This window comes from Tamandua tetradactyla, chromosome 23 (assembly GCF_023851605.1).
Source record: "Tamandua tetradactyla isolate mTamTet1 chromosome 23, mTamTet1.pri, whole genome shotgun sequence".
Taxonomy (NCBI): Eukaryota; Metazoa; Chordata; class Mammalia; order Pilosa; family Myrmecophagidae; genus Tamandua; species Tamandua tetradactyla.
This window is the reverse complement of record NC_135349.1, coordinates 18,655,778-18,673,866: the sequence shown is the minus strand read 5'-3', so window position 1 is coordinate 18,673,866 and position 18,089 is coordinate 18,655,778. Positions and strand designations below refer to the sequence as shown.

At 38.4% G+C, this 18,089-nt stretch overlaps 1 long non-coding RNA gene across 1 annotated transcript; it reads left to right on the top strand.

The window, feature by feature from the left end:
- Window positions 1–1,248: 1,248 nt before the first annotated feature.
- LOC143666518 (uncharacterized) lies at window positions 1,249–7,386 on the top strand. Its single transcript, XR_013167671.1, has 3 exons — window positions 1,249–1,437; window positions 1,657–1,807; window positions 7,203–7,386. It is a non-coding gene; the product is annotated as an uncharacterized LOC143666518 (long non-coding RNA).
- The last annotated feature ends 10,703 nt before the right edge of the window (window positions 7,387–18,089 follow it).

Below are 18,089 nucleotides of genomic sequence, written 5' to 3'. Positions count from 1 at the left end.
TTCATTTCTTTTGTGTGAACTCTCTCCTCCTCATGTTTATTCAGAAAAAGGTAGCTTCATGGCAAGAAAAGTGGATTTCCTATGACTCTGCAGTTCCTGCCTTGGCCAGTCCTGGTGGGTTCTAGCCACACTGAGCATTCTAGGACTCTATTTAAGACCAAGCATTTTTGGCCAAACAGATGCTCTGCTTAACCCTCCCCCTTAGGCCTGCCTTCCCCCAGACTGATTAGGCCACAGCCCCTCCCCCAAGCTGTCACCACCTTTTTTGCCGGCCTTCTCTAGGCAGTAGAAAAGCCCAGACTCTATTTTGTTTATGGAGTTGATCTAAGGTTTCCTCCAGTCTCCTTATTAGTCAACGAAGCAATAAACCCTTTCTCTTCTCAAAATACATAGTGACTAAAAGTGGCTTCAGTGCACATCAGGCTGATGAGCTCACTTTTGGCAACAGCACAGGTCCAGAAAGTGCAACCATGGCTGGCTGAGACCATTAGGGAGTATTTACCTACGTGAAAGGTGCAAAGGGTCAAGAGGAGCCATATATTTGGGATAACTTCACCACCCCTTCTGCCCCAAGGTAAATTACTCAAGGGAAAATCAGTGTTCCCACTCTCTCCCTAGGACCCACCACAGCACAGTTCCTACTCTGCACAAAGTCAAGTCTCAACAGATGACTGTTTAATGAATAATAATGTGTGCACCTGAAATAGCACCTTGAGACATTATTTCAGCTTCAATTGCATTATGATTTGGACAAAACACCAAACCTAGGTGCTTTCTGAGGAGTGGCGTGTTCAGGAACCTGTTCCTTCAATTTTCTCATTGTGCTTATATTGCCAAAGAAAAGATTTGTCATGCATTTCAAAGGTTAAAGGCCTCCCATTTCAAAGGATGGTTTCTACCTGATCATGCTCTCCTCCTTTCTCTCTCCGATTTCTCTTATTGTCCTAGCCCTCTAAGACTGTCTATGCATGAGAATTCCCAAGTGCAGAGCACCTGGAGGCCTGAGTTAGAGATTCTGGGTCAGCAGTGTTCATGGTCCAACTACCAGGACCAGGGACAGGGCTGCAGGCACGGGGCCCTCCTGTAGTGCCTGACTGAGCCGCATCTGATAACTGCCACCTCACCAGCCCCGGACACTCTCAGGCCCACGAACGCAGCCCGCTCCCCCTCACGCCCGCCCCCTCCCCAGCGGCCCCAGAGTCCCCCGCGTCTCCCCTGCCCGCAGGCGCCATTGTCAAGATGGCCACAGCCCGGAGGCTCCGCAGAGGCGCCGCCGTGGCAGCCGGGGGGACCGCTGAGGCTGCACCCCTGGCGGTTGTCCAGGGGGCCTCTCACTGGGGCCTGACGAAGCCCAGACCAGGCACCTGAGCAGGAGGAGGGAAGCGCCAGAGAGGCCGGGGACCCCGCGCCATGGCTGGAGCCTGAGGACAGCACCTGGTGAGACCACAGCGGGCCAGGGGCGGTTTGGGGGTCAGAGCTGGTCTCCCAGGGCTCAGGGGCTGGGGGTGGCTGTGGTCGGCTTGGGGCAGCTCTTTGGAAGTCGGTGGGGTCCCTGCTGTGGGCTCTTTTGGGTTTAGAAAGTGTTTTCTAATTGGGGTGTTTTTGTGGGCCCCATTGTTTTAAAAAATGAAGGTTACACATTCTTCATTTCAACAGTCTCTTACAAATTCATCAGAAAAGGATGAACATATCAATGAAAAAAAGAAACTTGGCAGAAGGAAACCTATCAGTAAAGAGGAATTTTCCTTAACCAGTAAATCCTAAAGTATGCATGAATGATCCAAGGACAAGTGAAAGCCAAAATGGGGTAACATGATTTTACTTACTGATTGAAGTAAAGAAAAATCAATGATCATTGGAGCTGTTGTGAATATGGTGAAAAAGATGCTCCCAGGTACATAGGTCTGTGATATATGCTTTTGGTAACCCCTTGAGGGAAAGCAGCTGAGTGCATGAATCAAGTAGGTTTACTAGCTCTTCTAATGAAAAATGTCCTCCCAAATACATCCCTAAATATTCCATGTTGCCGTTCATTTCAGTATTGCTTTAGATTAACACAAAAGGATTGGAAACCTAAATACAGACTAGGGAGGAAATTTATATATAAGTTTTCTTAAGATGGAATATTATGGAAGTATATTCAAAAGAGATGTCTTTCTCAAACTATTTTTACGTGTAAGAACATACACATAGTTTTAATATTCAGGTAAATTTCATGCCATATAGAGACTGATCCAAATTATAAATCTTTAATGTTTTCAATGTCGTATATAGGAAATACTATGTCTACATACAAATATATCTTATTTATTAATCAAAATTTGTTGAAAATAGGAAACTAAATATTCATAGTAGACGTATTCAATGATGGGATTGTGGGTTGCTTTCAGTTTCTGCTTTTTGTTTCATAGATATCTTAAAGTATCTGTAGTGCTCATAGGATGCATTTGCAGAGTGAAAAAGATCTATCCTTAGAAACATAATTCTGTAAAATTGGCATTAGTTTTAACCCCAAAGTACCACATTACCCTGGCTTGAATTTATTTTTCTTTGCATATGAAATGTCCAAAACCCATTGTACTTTTATTCTTGTACCAAATAAACATTTTGTTTAGTCTCACACATAAGGTAAAATTTTAAAATATGAATTACCATTTATTTTCAGCACCCTGCAGTAATAACATTCCTTTGTTCTTCCTCATAAAAAAAATCTTTTAAAGTTGTACATGTAGTCACTATCATTATACACTCTCGGCATTCCTAGATTATGCCATCTCAGTCTTTATCGTCTATCTTTCTTTCTGATTTCATTTGTGCCCCCAGCCCTCCTCCCTCTATCATCCTCACATTCAGCTTTATTCAGTGTTCAACATAATCGTATTACACTTAGGTAGTGTTGTGCTCTCCATTTCTGAGTTTTTACATTCAGTCCTGTTGCACAATCTGTATCCCTTCAGCTCCAATTACCCAATATCTTACCCTATTTCTACCTCTTGATGGTCTCTGTTACCAGTGAAATTCTCCAAGTTTATTCACTAATGTCAGTTCATTTCAGTGAGACCATACAGTATTTGCCCTTTTGTTTCTGGCTAATCTCACTCAGCATAATGTCCTCGATGTATTATGTTTTAAAGCTGTATAATATTCCATCATATGTATATACCACAGTTTGTTTAGCCACTCATCTGTTGATTGACATTTTGGCTTTTTCCATCTCTTTGCAATTGCAAATAATGCTGCTGTAAACGTCGGTGTCCAAATGTCTGTTTGTGCCCTTGCTCTCATGTCCTCTCAGTAGATACTTAGCACTGGTATTGCCAGGTCATATGGCAATTCTCTATTTAGCTTTTGAGGAAACGCCAAACTGCCTTCCACAGCACTTGTACCATTGGACATTCCCACCAACAGTTGATAAGTATGCCTCTTTCTCCACATCCTCTCCAGCATTTGTCATTTTCTGTTTTATTGATAATGACCATTCTGGTGGGCGTGAGATGATATCTCATTTTGATTTTGATTTGCATTTCCCTAATAGCCGGGGAAGTTGAGCATCTCTTCATGTGCCTTTTGGCCATTTGTATTTCCTCCTCAGAGAAGTATCTGTTCAAGTCTTTTGCCCATTTTGTAGTTGGGTTGGCTGTCTTTGTGTTGTTGAGTTGAACAATCTCTTTATAAATTCTGGATACTAGACCTTTATCTGATATGTCATTTCCAAATATTGTTTCCCCTTGTGCAGGCTGTCTTTTTACTTTCTTGACACAATTCTTTGATTTGCAAAAGTGTTTAATTTTGAAGAGTTCCCATTTATTCATTTCTTTCTTCAATGCTGTTGCTTTGGGTGTAAGTCTAGGAAACCGCCTCCTAGTATAAGATTTATAAGATATTACCTCATATTTACTTCTAACAGTTTTATCATCTTAGATCTAATGTTTAGGTCTTTGATGTATTTTGAGTTAATTTTCGTATACGGTGTGAGATATGGGTCCTCTTTCTTGTGCATATGGATATCCAGTTCTCTAGGCACCATTTATTTATTTATTTTCTAAAAATGTTTTTTATTGTAAAATGTTACATATATACAAAGCAAAGGAAAAAGAAAAGAAAGAATTTTTAAAGCACACTTCAACAAGCAGTTATAGAACAGATCTCAGAGTAGGCACCATTTATTGAAGAGACTGTTCTGTCCCAGCTGAGTTGTCTTGACTGCCGTATCAAAGATCAATTGGCCGTAGATGAGAGGGTCTATATCTGAACACTCTATTCTATTCCATTGGTCGGTATATCTCTCTTTATGCCAGTACCATGCTGTTTTGACCACTGTAGCTTCATAATATACCTTGAAGTCAGGTAGCGTGAAACCTCCGAGTACTTTTTTTTTTTTCAGGATACTTTTAGCTATTTGGGGCACCCACCCAGCCCTTCCAGATCAATTTGGTTGTTGGTTTTTCTATTTCTGAAAAGTAAGTTGTTGGGATTTTAATTGGTATTGCATTGAATCTGTAAATCAATTTCAGTAGCATTGACATCTTAACTATATTTAGTCTACCAATCCATGAACACGGTATGCCCTTCCATCTCTTGAGTTCTTCTGTGATTTCTTTTAACCATTTCTTGTAATTTTCTTCGTATAGGTCTTTTGTCCCTTAAGTTCAATTTATTCCTAAATATTTTCTTCTTTTGGTTGCAGTTGTAAATAGAATTATTTTCTTGATTTCCCCCTCAGATTGTTCATTACTAATGTGTAGAAACACTGCAGATTTTTGAGTGTTGATCTTGGAACCTGCCACTTTGCTGTATTCATGTATTTGCTCTAGTAGTTTTGCTGTGGATTTTTCAGGGTTTTCGACATATGGTATCATACCATCTGCAAACAATGAGAGTTTTACTTCTTCCTTTCCAATTTTGATGCCTTGTATTTCATTTTCTGCTCTAATTGCTCTGGCTGGGACTTCCAATGCAGTGTTGAATAGCAGCGGTGATAGTGGTCATCCTTGTCTTGTTCCTGATCTTAGGGGGAAAGTTTTCAGTTTTTCCCCATTGAGGATGATGTTAGCTGTGGGCTTTTCATCTATTCCCTTTATCATTTTGAGGACGTTCCCTTCTATTCCTATCCTTTGAAGTTTTTTCAACAGGAGATGATGTTGAATTTTGTCAAATGCCTTTTCTGCATCAATCAAGATGATCATGTGGTTTTTTTGCTTTGATTTATTGATATATGGTGTATTACATGAATTGATTTTCTTTTGTTGAACCATCCTTGCATACCTGGAATGAGTCCCACTTGACTCATGATGTATAATTCTTTGAACGTGTTGGTGGATTCGATTTGCTGGAATTTTGCTGAGGATTTTTGCATCTGTATTCATAGAGAGATTGGTCTGTAGTTTTCTTTTTTTGTAATATCTTTACCTGGCTTTGGTATGAGGGTGATGTTGGCTTCGTAGAATGAGTTAGGTAGCTTTCCCCCCACTTCATTTTTTTGAAGCATTTGAGCAGGATTGGTACTAATTCTTTCTGGAATGTGTGGTAGAATTCACCTGTGAAGCCATCTGGTCATGGACTTCTCTTTTGGGGGAGCTTCTTAATGACTGATTTAATTTCTTTACTTGTGATTGGTTTGTTGAGGTCATCTATTTCTTCTCGAGTCAAAGTTGGTTGTTCATGCCTTTCTAGAAAGTTGTCCATTTCCTCTACATTGTCGGGTTTATTAGCATGAAGTTGTTCATAGTATCCTGTCATGACTTCCTTTATTTATGTGGGGTCAGTGGTGATGTCTCCTCTTCCATTTCTGACCTTCTTTATTTGCAGCCTCTCCCTTCTTCTTTTTGTCAATCTTGCTAAGGGTCCATCATTCTTACTGATTTTCTCATAGAACCCGCATCTGATTTTACTGATTTTCTCAACTGTTTTCATAGTCTAAATTTCATTTATTTCTGCTCTAATCTTCATTAGTTCTTTCCTTTTGCTTGCTTTGAGGTTAGTTTGCTGTTCTTTCTCTACGTCTTCCAAGTGGACAGGTAATTCCTCGATTTTTGCCCTTTCTTGTTATTTGATATAGGCATTTAGGGCAATAAATTTCCCTCTTAGCATGGCCTTTGCTGCATCCCATAAGTTTTGATATGTTGTGTTTTCACTTTCATTTGCCTCACAATATGTACCGATTTCTCTTGTAATTTCTTCCTTGACCCACTGGTTGTTTAAGAGTGTGTTGTTGAGCCTCCACATATTTGTGAATTTTCTGGCACTCTAACTATTATTGATTTTCAGCTTCATTTCTTTCTGATCTGAGAATGTGTTTTGTATGATTTCAATCTTTTTAAATTCATGGAGACTTGCTTTGTGACCCAGCATATGGTCTATCCTTGTGAGTGATCCATGAGCACTAGTGAAAAAGGTGTATCCTGCTATTGTGGGGTGTAATGTTCCACAAATGTCTGTTAAGTCTAGCCCATTTATTGTATTATTCAAATTCTCTGCTTCTCTCTAGATCCTCTGTCTAGATGTTCTGTCCATTGATGAGAATGTGGAATTGAAGTCTCCAACTATTATGGTAGATGTGTGTATTTCTCTTTTCAGTGTTTCCAGTGTTTGCCTCATGTATTTTGGAGCATTCTGGCTTGGTACACAAATATTTATGATTGTTATGTCTTCTTGTTGAATTGTTCCTTTTACTAACTCATAGTGTCTGAAACCCATTGTACCTTGAAGACAAAAACAGACGTACCACCTGAATATTTTTGCCCAAACTCTATATTTTAGTCCAATATTGCATTATGAGCCAGGCTATGTAAGTGAATTAAGTCAATATGTCTGTAGAAGCTGAGAGAAAGGAACAAATGATGCAATCTGACAGAGTCAGAATAAACACTGTTTCTTAATTCAACATACCTTGCATTGAAAAAAATGAAATCACTTCAGGAGCATAGTCTCAGGAAGTTCGAACAGAGAAGCTGCATTCTCTGATGCACTTGCTTTCTCCAGTCACACCAACAAGTTATCACTGACACACACTTCCTATAAGAGATGTTTTGTTCTTCCTCTTCATTAGAAATGAAATGATTCTCCTCTGGTTCTTGCATCCTGTATTGTGTTCTATTATAATAACCTGTGATTTTTTTCCTTTGTAAAGCTTTTCATTGGAAATTGTTGAATTCTTATCATTTTTATTTGCTCATTTATTTATTGCTATTTCTGTCTTCTAGGACCCATGAGACCTATAATAGCAGAAATTTGATTTTTCTTGTTGACCATCAATGCCAAGATCACAGCATAATGCTTGGCCTATAGAAGACATTGAATAAATAAGAAGAAACTTGCTATTGAATGGAGATACTACCAAGTAATGTTCTTCCTATTTTTCCTAGTTTTAGTGCTTTCAAATTTAATTTTCACAATCTATGAATCCAATTTCTTTTACCTACAGCATAATTTGTGCCTATCCTTTTGTTTATTTTCTCTAAACTTTTTGGCAATCCCTGAAGATAGAAAATTACTACTGTATGAAAATCTGCTCCTGTTCTCAAGGAGGTTCTGCTCCTGGTCTCAGGGAGCCAATGGAGGGGCACCTAGAAGTGGGTAGGGATCAGGAGCCAATGCTTCAGCTTCAGGGTAAGGCTCAGATGTCTGAGCCTGGGCTGGTGTCTGCATCTGTCCTCTTGACCTTGGGCAAGGAGCTTCAAACATTTGCCTGCTCAAACATTTTGTGACTATTGAGTGCTTACTATAGACAGGCTTGGTGCTGAGCGGTGAATAGTCTATGGGGCAGATAGCCAGACAGACAATGATTGAATGGAAAATGGAAGAATTAATGATTAAATGACTGTCAGGTGGTGCTGGATGCTAACAGAAAGAGAATCGGTTGTGGAGACAGTGCGTGCTTAGGGTGCGGGTTGCTGGGGGTTGATCTGGGAAGTCCTGATTGACAAGTTCACTCTTCGTGGGGTGCCTGAATGAGGTGAGGAAACGAGCCCTATGGCTGCTGGGGAACGAGCCGAACAGGCTGAAAGAACAGCAGGCACAAAGGTCCTGGGACAGGAACATGCTTGGAAACCCTCTGGGGATAATAGTTTTCAGCTCAAAGGGTCAATGTGCTTGCCACTTAGTAAGTACTCAATAAATTGCAGGAGTCATTGTTCCTCTTTGCAGTTCCTGGCTGGGTGAGGCTCTCTGTACTCTGTGACTTTGGGCCAATGGCTTTATCTCTCTGGGCCTGGTTTCCCAAAGTTTAAGTTGCAGAGTGGGTGGTGGCTAACTGAAATTATCTCTGAGGGCCCACTATTTAGAACTGAATGATCTGATGGTTATGAATCACTAACCACACTGGAAAATGCAGCCACTGCAGTAGAGGTCCTGGGAGTTCAGTTCTGGGTTCTCCCCTCCTCTTTCTCCCTATGCACTTCCTTCAGGATCTCATCCAATCCCATGGATTTAAATACAACTCCAGATTTATATATTCAATTGCCTATTTGGCACCTCACCTGGATGTCTAATAAGCATCGCAAGCTGAACAGGTTTAAACTGACCTCTTCATTTCTTCTGAAGTGTCTCCCATCTCAGTTAATGGCAACTCCATCCTCCATTGCCCAGGCCAAAAACCTTGAAGTCATCCTTGATGCCTCTCTTTCTCTCCTACTCCACATTTCATCTGTCGGCTGCACCATCAAAAGATGTCTGCAATCCACCCACTTCTTACCACTTCCACCACTACCACATTGGTTATAACCACCATCTCTCACTGGGCCCTTTGCTTCAGTCTAGACCAGCCAGAAGGACTCGGTTTACATTTTAATTCCTTTATTCCATTCCCTAAAATAGTTTCCCATTTCACTCCGAATAAAAGCCAAAGTCTTTAAAAATGCACTGAGGGACGGAGGGGCCAAGATGGCAGCTTAGCCATGCGCGCATTTTAGTGCATCCTCCAAAACAACTACTAAATAACCAGAAACAGTACCGAACAGCTCCCAGAGCCACGTCAGTAACCAGACACACAGGTACCCCAGTAGGGACCAGCTGGACTGGCTGTAAGCCTCCCCAAAACCATGAGTTCCCCAAGCTGTGGCAGCTGGCAGCTGGCTCCCGGCACCCCTCCCCCACAGGCGGCTTCCCAGAGGGAAAGGAAAGAGACTCTAAACCTGGTCAAGGCAGAGGTCACTCATTGGGCTCACAGAAAAAGAGGAAAGGGGAGGAAACGGAGGCTTTAGTGGCTGTGTCTCTACGGAGACTTGGCAGCCTCTGGATTCAGTGGCGGGACTTCTCAGGCTGCAACTGCCTCAGGAAAGGACAGAAACGGGCTGCTTTCAGGGCTGTCTCCCACCTGTGCCTTCCCCAGGATAGGAGTGAAGCCCAACTCAGGTGGAATCCCTCCATCAAGGAACTCAGACCCCAGGGCTTGGCAATTTGAAGCCATTAAAACCAGCCTACAACCTCTCCTCTGTCTCCACCATGCCCCCAGCAGGGAGAGTCTTCCAAAGTTAAAAGTGCCACAGCATCTTTTGCTGGTGCAACCCGCAGGCAGACGCGCCACATACTGGGCAGGATAAGAAAAACAGAGCCCAGAGACTTCACAGGAAAGTCTTTTAACCTGCTGGGTCTCACCCTCAGAGAAAGCTGATGCAGGTGACTACTTGCCCCTGATAGGAGGCCAGTTTAGTCTGGGAAAACCTGGCTTAAGTCTATAATACCTACATAGACCCTCCTAAGAGTGGGGAGGGAAAAGGCACCATACAAGCAAGGCAAGAAACCAGAAAACAAGAACTGAAAAATTATCCTCTGTTAAACAAAACCTAAGCTAAAGGTCCAGAAAAAGCTGAACTGAAGGTCAAAGAACAGATAGACAACAAATTCATCTAGCAAGAAAACCCTAGGTAAGAGAAGTTTTACCAATCACCAGAATAAACAAATTAAGGTAATTAAATGTCTAGATGCCAGCTAAAAATAACAAATCACAACACGAAAATTAAAGATATGTCCCAGTCAAAGGAACAAACCAATAGTTCAAATGAGATACAAGAGCTGAAACAACTAATTCAGAATATATGAACAGACATGGAAAACCTCATCAAAAACCAAATCAATGAATTGAGGGAGGATATGAAGAAGGCAAGGAACAAACAAAAAGAAGAAATGGAAAGTTTGAAAAAATAAATCACTGAACTTATGGGGATGAAAGATACAGTAGAAGACATGAAAAAAACAATGGAAACCTACAATGGTAGATTTCAAGAGACAGAGGTTAGGATTAGTGATCTGTAGGATGGAACATCTGAAATCCAACAAGATACAGAAACTATAGGGAAAAAAATGGAAAAATATGAGCAGGGACTCAGGGAACTGAATGATAATATGAAGTGCACAAATATACATGTTGTGGGGGTCCCGGAAGCAGAAGAGAAGGGAAAAGGAGGAGAAAAACTAATGGAAGAAATTATCACTGAAAATTTCCCAACCCTTATGAAAGACCTAAAATTACAGATCCAAGGAGTACAGCATACCCCAAAGAGAACAGATCCAAATAGACGTTCTCCAAGGCAGTTACTAGTCAGAATGTCAAAGGTCAAAGAGAAAGAGAGGATCCTGAAAGCAGCAAGAGAAAAGCAATCCATCACATACAAGGGAAACCCAATAAGACTATGTGTAGATTTCTCAGCAGAAACCATGGAAGCGAGAAGACAGTGAGATGATATATTTAAATTACTAAAAGAGAAAAACTGCCAACCAAGAATCCTATACCCAGCAAAATTGTCTTTCAAAAATGAGGGAGAAATTAAAACATTTTCAGACAAAAAATCACTGAGAGTACTAATTGCATATGTAGAATGGAATGATTTCTAAATGTTGGGTTAATTTCTTTTTTTTCTTTAATTAATAAAAAAAAAATCACTGAGAGAATTTGTGACCAAGAGACCAGCTCTGCAAGAAATACTAAAGGAAGTACTAGAGACAGATATGAAAATACAGAAGACAGAGGTGTGGAGAAGAGTGTAGAAAGAAAGAAAATTAGATATGACATACAAAATACAAAAGGCAAAATGGTAGAGGAAAGTTCTACCCAAACAGTAATAACACTAAATGGTAATGGATTGAACACCCCAATCAAAAGACATAGACTGGCAGAATGGATTAAGAAACAGGATCCTTCTATATACTGTCCTCAGGAAACACATCTTAGACCCAAAGATAAACATAGGTTGAAAGTGAAAGGTTGGGAAAAGATATTTCATGCAAATAACAACCAGAAAAGAGCAGGAGTGGCTATACTAATATCCAACAAATTAGACTTCAAATGTAAAACAGTTAAAAGAGACAAAGAAGGACACTATATACTAATAAAAGGAACAATTAAACAAGAAGACATAACAATCATAAATATTTACGCACCGAATCAGAATGCCCCAAAATACGTGAGGAATATACTGCAAACACTGAAAAGGGAAATAGATTCATATACCATAATAGTTGGAGACTTCAACTCACCACTCTCATCAAGGGACAGAACATCTAGACACAGGATCAACAAAGAAATAGAGAATCTGAATATTACTATAAATGAAGTAGACTTAATAGACATTTATAGGACATTACATCCCACAACAGCAGGATACACCTTTTTCTCAAGTGCCCATGGATCATTCTCAAAGATAGACCATATGCTGGGTCACAAAGCAAGTCTTAACAAATTTAAAAAGATTGAAATCTTACACAACACTTTCTCGGACCATAAAGGAATGATGTTGGAAATCAATAATAGGCAGAGTGCCAGAAAATTCACAAATACGTGGAGGCTCAACAACACACTCCTAAAGAACGACTGGGTCAAAGAAGAAATTGCAAGAGAAATTAGCAAATACCTCGAGGCGAATGAAAATGAAAACACAACATATCAAAACTTATGGGACGCAGCAAAGGCAGTGCTAAGAGAGAAATTTATTGCTCTAAATGCCTATATCAGAAAAGAAGAAAAGGCAAAAATTCAGGAATTAACTATCCATTTGGAAGAACTGGAGAAAGAACAGCAAGCTAACCCCAAAGCAAGCAAAAGGAAAGAAATAACAAAGATTAGAGCACAAATAAATGAAATTGAAAACATGAAAACAATAGAGAAAATCAATAAGGCCAGAAGTTGGTTCTATGAGAAAATCAATAAGATTGATGGGCCCTTAGCAAGATTAACAAAAAGAAGAAGAGAGAGGATGCAAATAAATAAGATCAGAAATGGAAGAGGAGACATAACTACTGACCTCACAGAAATAAAGGAGGTAATAACAGGATACTATGAACAACTTTACGCTAATAAATACAACAATTTAGAGGAAATGGACGGGTTCCTGGAAAGACATGAACAACCAACTTTGACTCAAGAAGAAATAGATGACCTCAACAAACCAATCACAAGTAAAGAAATTGAAGCAGTCATTCAAAAGCTTCCTAAAAAGAAAAGTCCAGGACCAGATGGCTTCACATGTGAATTCTACCAAACGTTCCAGAAAGAATTAGTACCAATTCTCTTCAAACTCTTCAAAAAAATCGAAGTGGAGGGAAAACTACCTAATTCATTCTATGAAGCCAACATTACCCTCATACCAAAACCAGGCAAAGATATTACAAAAAAAGAAAACTACAGACCAATCTCTCTAATGAATACAGATGCAAAAATCCTCAATAAAATTCTAGCAAATCGTATCCAACAACACATTAAAAGAATTATACATCATGACCAAGTAGGATTCATCCCAGGTATGCAAGGATGGTTCAACATAAGAAAATCAATTAATGTAATACACCATATCAACAAATCAAAGCAGAAAAATCACATGATCATCTCAATTGATGCAGAGAAGGCATTCGACAAGATTCAACATCCTTTCCTGTTGAAAACACTTCAAAAGATAGGAATACAAGGGAACTTCCTTAAAATGATAGAGGGAATATATGAAAAACCCACAGCTAATATCATCCTCAATGGGGAAAAATTGAAAACTTTCCCCCTAAGATCAGGAACAAGACAAGGATGTCCACTATCACCACTATTATTCAACATTGTGTTGGAGGTTCTAGCCAGAGCAATTAGACAAGAAAAAGAAATACAAGGCATCAAAATTGGAAAGGAAGAAGTAAAACTATCACTGTTTGCAGACGATATGATACTATACGTCGAAAACCCGGAAAAATCCACAACAAAACTACTAGAGCTAATAAATGAGTACAGCAAAGTAGCAGGTTACAAGATCAACATTCAAAAATCTGTAGCATTTCTATACACTAGTAATGAACAAGCTGAGGGGGAAATCAAGAAACGAATCCCATTTACAATTGCAACTAAAAGAATAAAATACCTAGGAATAAATTTAACTAAAGAGACAAAAAACCTATATAAAGAAAACTACAAAAAACTGCTAAAAGAAATCACAGAAGACCTAAATAGATGGAAGACATACCGTGTTCATGGATTGGAAGACTAAATATAGTTAAGATGTCAATCCTACCTAAATTGATTTACAGATTCAATGCAATACCAATCAAAATCCCAACAACTTATTTTTCAGAAATAGAAAAACCAATAAGCAAATTTATCTGGAAGGGCAGGGTGCCCCGAATTGCTAAAAACATCTTGAGGAAAAAAAACGAAGCTGGAGGTCTCGCGCTGCCTGACTTTAAGGCATATTATGAAGCCACAGTGGTCAAAACAGCATGGTATTGGCATAAAGATAGATATATCGACCAATGGAATCGAATAGAGTGCTCAGATATAGACCCTCTCATCTATGGACATTTGATCTTTGATAAGGCAGTCAAGCCAACTCACCTGGGACAGAGCAGTCTCTTCAATAAATGGTGCCTAGAGAACTGGATATCCATATGCAAAAGAATGAAAGAAGACCCATCTCTCACACCCTATACAAAAGTTAACTCAAAATGGATCAAAGATCTAAACATTAGGTCTAAGACCATAAAACAGTTAGAGGAAAATGTTGGGAGATATCTTATGGATCTTACAACTGGAGGCGGTTTTATGGACCTTAAACCTAAAGCAAGAGCACTGAAGAAGGAAATAAATAAATGGGAACTCCTCAAAATTAAACACTTTTGTGCATCAAAGAACTTCATCAAGAAAGTAGAAAGACAGCCTTCACAATGGGAGACAATATTTGGAAATGATATATCAGATAAAGATCTAGTATCCAGAATTTATAAAGAGATTGTTCATCTCAACAACAAAAAGACAGCCAACCCAATTACAAAATGGGAAAAAGACTTGAACAGACACCTCTCAGAAGAGGAAATACGGATGGCCAAGAGGCACATGAAGAGATGCTCAATGTCCCTGGCCATTAGAGAAATGCAAATCAAAACCACAATGAGATATCATCTCACACCCACCAGAATGGCCATTATCAACAAAACAGAAAATGACAAGTGCTGGAGAGGATGCGGAGAAAGAGGCACACTTATCCACTGTTGGTGGGAATGTCAAAGGGTGCAAGCACTGTGGAAGGCAGTTTGGCGGTTCCTCAAAAAGCTGAATATAGAATTGCCATACGACCCAGCAATACCATTGCTAGGTATCTACTCAAAGGACTTAAGGGCAAAGACACAAACGGACATTTGCACACCAATGTTTATAGCAGCGTTATTTACAATTGCAAAGAGATGGAAACAGCCAAAATCTCCATCAACAGAAGAGTGGCTAAACAAACTGTGGTATATACATACGATGGAATATTATGCAGCTTTAAGACAAGATAAACTTATGAACCATGTAATAACATGGATGGACCTAGAGAATATTATGCTGAGTGAATCCAGCCGAAAACTAAAGGACAAATACTGTATGGTCCCACTGATGTGAACGGTCATTCGAGAATAAACTTGAAATATGTCATTGGTAACAGAGTTCAGCAGGAGTTAGAAACAGGGTAAGACAATGGGTAATTGAAGCTGAAGGGATACAGACTGTGCAACAGGACTAGATACAAAAACTCAAAAATGGACAGCACAATAATACCTAATTGTAAAGTAATCATGTTAAAACACTGAATGAAGCTGCATCTGAGCTATAGGTTTTTGTTTTGTTTTGTTTTCTTTTCTTTTGATTTTTCTATTATTACTTTTATTTTTTTCTCTATATTAACATTCTATATCTTTTTCGGTTATGTTGCTAGTTCTTCTAAACCAATGCAAATGTACTAAGAAATGATGATCATGCATCTATGTGATGATGTTAAGAATTAATGATTGCATGTGTAGAATGGTATGATCTCTAAATGTTGGGTTAATTTCTTTTTTTCCGTTAATTAAAAAAAAAAAAAAAAAGAGAAGGGATAATTGGAGATGAAGGGATACAGACTGTACAACGGGACTGGATATAAAAACTCAGAAATGGACAGCACAATACTACCCAATTGTAATGCAATTATGTTAAAACACTGAATGAAGCTGCATGTGAGGTATAGGTTTTTTGTTTTTGTTTTTTTTTCTTTCTATTATTGTTTTAATTCTTATTCTGTTGTCTTTTTATTTCTTTTTCTAAATCGATGCAAATGTACTAAGAAATGATGAATATGCAACTATGTGATGTTATTAAGAATTACTGATTGTACATGTAGATTGGAATGATTTCTAATTGTTTTGTTAATTCTTTTTTTAATTAATAAAAAAAAAAGAAGATTAGACAATAAAAACATTTTAAAAAGTCAAAAAAAAAAAAAAAGAGCAGGAGTAGCTATGCTAATATCCAACAAATTAGACTTCAAATGTAAAACAGTTAAAAGAGACAATGAAGGATACTATGTAGTAATAAAAGGAACGATTCAACATGAAGACATAACAATCATAAATATTTATGCACCAAACGAGAATGCCCCAAAATACATGAGGCAAACACTGAAAAGGGAAATAGACACATCTACCATAATAGTTGGAGACTTCAATTCCCCACTCTCATCAATGGACAGAATATCTAGACAGAGGATCAATAAAGAAACAGAGATTTGAATATTACAATAAATGAGCTAGACTTGACAGACATTTATAGGACATTACATCCCACAACAGCAGGATACACCTTTTTCTCAAATGCTCATGGATCATTCTCAAAGATAGACCATATACTGGGTCACAAAGCAAGTCTCAACAAATTTAAAAAGATTGAAATCATACAAAACACTTTCTCAGATCATAAGGGAATGAAGTTGGAAATCAATAATAGGCAAAGCACCAGAAAATTCACAAATATGTGCAGGCTCAACAACGCACTCTTAAACAACCAGTGGGTCAAGGAAGAAATTACAAGAGAAATCAGTAAATATCTCTATGCAAATGAAAATGAAAACACAACATACCAAAACTTATTGGATGCAGCAAAGGTAATCCTAAGAGGGAAATTTATTGCCCTAAATGCCTATATCAAAAAAGAAGTAAGGGCAAAAATTCAGGAATTAACTGTCCACTTGGAAGAACTGGAGAAAGAACAGCAAACTAACCCCAAAGCAAGCAAAAGGAAAGAAATAACAAAGATTAGAGCAGAAATAAATGAAATTGAGAACATGAAAACAATTGAGAAAATCAATAAAACCAGGAGTTGGTTCTATGAGAAAGTCAATAAGATTGATGGGCCCTTAGCAAGATTGACAAAAAGAAGAAGAGAGAGGATGCAAATAAATAAGATCAGAAATGGAAGAGAAGACATAACTACTGACCCCACAGAAATAAAGGAGGTAATAACAGGATACTATGAACAACTTTATGCAAATAAATACAACAATGTAAATGAAATGGACAACTTCCAAGAAAGGCATGAAACCAACTTTGACTCAAGAAGAAATAGATGACCTCAACAAACCAATCACAAGTAAAGAAATTGAATCAGTCATTAAAAAGCTTCCCAAAAAGAAAAGTCCAGGACCAGAGGACTTCACATGTGAATTCTGCCAAACATTCCAGAAAGAATTAGTACCAATCCTGCTCAAACTCTTCAAAAAAATTAAAGTGGAGGGAAAACTACCTAATTCGTACTATGAAGCCAACATCACCTCATACCAAAACCAGGCAAAGATATTACAAAAAAAAGAAAACTATAGACCAATCTCTCTAATGAATTTAGATGCAAAAATCCTCAACAAAATTCCAGCAAATTGAATCCAGCAACACATTAAAAGAATTATACATCATGACCAAGTAGGATTCATCCCAGGTATGCAAGAATGGTTCAACATAAGAAAATCAATTAAGGTAATACACCGTATCAACAAATCAAAGCAGAAAAATCACGTGATCATCTCAATTGATGCAGAGAAGGCATTTGACAAAATTCAACATCCTTTCCTGTTGAAAACACTTCAAAGGATAGGAATACAGGGGAATTTCCTTAAAATGATAAAGGGAATATATGAAAAACCCACAGCTATATTGTTCTCAATGGGGAAAAACTGAAAAATTTCTCCCTAAGATCAGGAACAAGACAAGGATGTCCACTATCACCACTGTTATTCAGCATTGTGTTGGAAGTTCTAGCCAGAGCAATTAGATAAGAAAGAGAAATACAAGGCATCAAAATTGGAAAGGAAGAATTAAAACTATCACTGTTTGCAGATGATATGATACTATATGTCAAAAACCCTGAAAAATCCACAACAAAACTACTAGAGCTAATAAACGAGTACAGCAAAGTGGCAGGGTACAAGATCAACATTCAAAAATCTGTAGTGTGTCTATACACTAGTAATGAACAATCTGAGGGGGAAATCAAGGAACGAATTCCATTTACAATTGCAACTAAAAGAATAAAACACTTAGGAACAAATTTAACTAAAGAGACAAAAGACCTATACAAAGAAAACTACAAGAAACTGTTAAAAGAAATCACAGAAGACCTAAATAGATGGAAGGGCATACCATGTTCATGGATTGGAAGACTAAATATAGTTAAGATGTCAATCCTACCCAAATTGATTTACAGATTCAATGCAATATCAATCAAAACCCCAATAACTTACTTTTCAGAAATAGAAAAACCAATAAGCAAATTTATCTGGAAGGGCAAGGTGCCCCGAATTGCTAAAAGTATCTTGAGGGGGAAAAAATGAAGCTGGAGG